At 34.8% G+C, this 1,975-nt stretch overlaps 1 non-coding gene across 1 annotated transcript; it reads right to left on the bottom strand.

Annotated features, from left to right (window-relative positions):
* Window positions 1-1,063: 1,063 nt before the first annotated feature.
* On the bottom strand, window positions 1,064-1,170 carry LOC131182723 (small nucleolar RNA R71). Its single transcript, XR_009150984.1, has one exon. It is a non-coding gene; the product is annotated as a small nucleolar RNA R71 (small nucleolar RNA).
* Between the last annotated feature and the right edge of the window lie 805 nt (window positions 1,171-1,975).

Raw genomic sequence — 1,975 nt, 5'->3', positions numbered from 1 at the left:
ATCTAGAATTACTTTATTTTTTTAGATTTAATTCTTCTTAATTTCATAAATAGAAATTCCAAATTAATTTTTGGTAATCTAGTTTAATTAATTTTAGTTAATTGATTGATCTAGTTTTAATTTCTCAAATACCAATTTTAATTCCAAATTTCATTTTACATCTTTAATTTTTGTCTTAATTTTAATTTTTAGATTTTATTTTTAATATCTTTTAATTTTTGTCATTCTAATTAGCTTATACTTTTATTCCCAATTTAAGCACAATTCCCTGTGGGATCGATATCATTTTTTTAAAACTATACTACTGTGACCCGTGCACTTGCGGACACACCGTATCAAGTTTTTGGCGCCGTTGCCGGGGAATTGTTTGTTTTAAGTTGGATTTTAATTGTTTTAAGCTAATTAGAATTTTTATTTTCTTTTATTTTTACTATTGTTCCTTGTGTTTTTCAGGTACTTTTCTTGTTTATGAGACGATCGAAAAGCACAAGTGACACCGAATTGTTGTTCAACCCAGAAATTGAAAAATTCTGTCGAGCCAACAAAAAGGAGTACAAGAGAAGAAAAGAAGCAGAAAAAGAAGAACAACAAATATTTGAGCAAGAGGAGACAATAGAAAATATGGAGAATCAAAATAGAGCTATTGGTGGAGACAATGGAGGAAACGAGCAAAACGGTCAAAATGCTGTTGTTAATCAAAATGATCCTCAAAGAAGATCTATGTTAGATTATGCTTTTCCTAGATGTACTGATGTGAGAGATAACAGACCTATTATTGGAGCTAATCAATTTGAATTAAAAACTGGTCTTATTCAAATGGTTGAATTCACAATTTGGAGGTAGCCCACTTGAAAATCCTCATTCTCATTTGAAGAAATTTTTGATGATATGTGGTACACAAAGACAACTGGAGTTTCGATGAAGTTATTCGGCTCACCTTATTTCCATTCTCTCTTGGGATTCGACATTGGAGTGGTATGATTCACTTCCACAAGCTATTATAGCTACTTGGGAGCATTTATCTCAAGCTTTTCTATCTCAATTTTTCCCACAGGAAAACCACTCATTGAGGAATTTGATGGTAGCTTTTAAACCAAGAGATGATGAAACTTTGTATGAATCTTGGATGAGATTTAAGGAGCTTGAAAGGCAATGTCCTCATCATGAAATACGAAATGGATGATTGTTCAAAATTTCTACACGAGTTACTCGACCATAAGAAACACAATTGATTCACAAGCAGGAGGAGATTTCATGAGAATGACAAGTGAAGAATGCTATGATCTATTAGAGAAGATTGCTCATAATACCCATTTATGGGGAAATCCTAGAGCACTTGAGCCAAAGAAAGCTGGGATCTATGAACTAGACTCAGTTAACTACATGAATGCAAAATTTGATCAGTTGACTCAGCTTCTTAGTGATTTTTGCACAAAGGCAACAACCTCAACTCCTACAACTATGCAACAAGTTGCCTTCACAAATGGAACTCAAAGTTGTGGAGTTGATTACTCTTCTTATGGTGATGATTATTTGCAAGAGCAAGCTGCTTATGCAGGAGGTTATCAACAGAAACCTATGGGAAATGCTTATTCTAATGTGAACAACTCAACATGGAGACCACAAGCAACTTTTGCTCAACAAGGCCAAAGCTCAAATTATGCTCATAACCAGCAGTTTATGCAGCAAAATAGGCCTCAATTTCAGCCTCAATTTCAGCCCACAAGGCAGCCACAACCTGGATATCAAGCAAGAGCACAACAATCCCTTCCACCTCATGAACCGAAGCCAACCTTGGAAAACATGATGGAGAAATTTTTTGCTGAACAAAGCAAGATGAATAACAAATTGGAGGAAGAAATGCAACACATGAGACAAACCATGGATCAATTACAAGTCCACAACCGCATGTTGGAGACTCAATTGGCGCAACAAGCAAGCTCATCAGGAAGCAATTCCTATGGGAAACTACCTA

Source organism: Hevea brasiliensis, chromosome 8 (genome assembly GCF_030052815.1).
Source record: "Hevea brasiliensis isolate MT/VB/25A 57/8 chromosome 8, ASM3005281v1, whole genome shotgun sequence".
NCBI classification, from domain to species: domain Eukaryota; kingdom Viridiplantae; phylum Streptophyta; class Magnoliopsida; order Malpighiales; family Euphorbiaceae; genus Hevea; species Hevea brasiliensis.
This window is presented reverse-complemented; position numbering and strand designations above follow the sequence as displayed.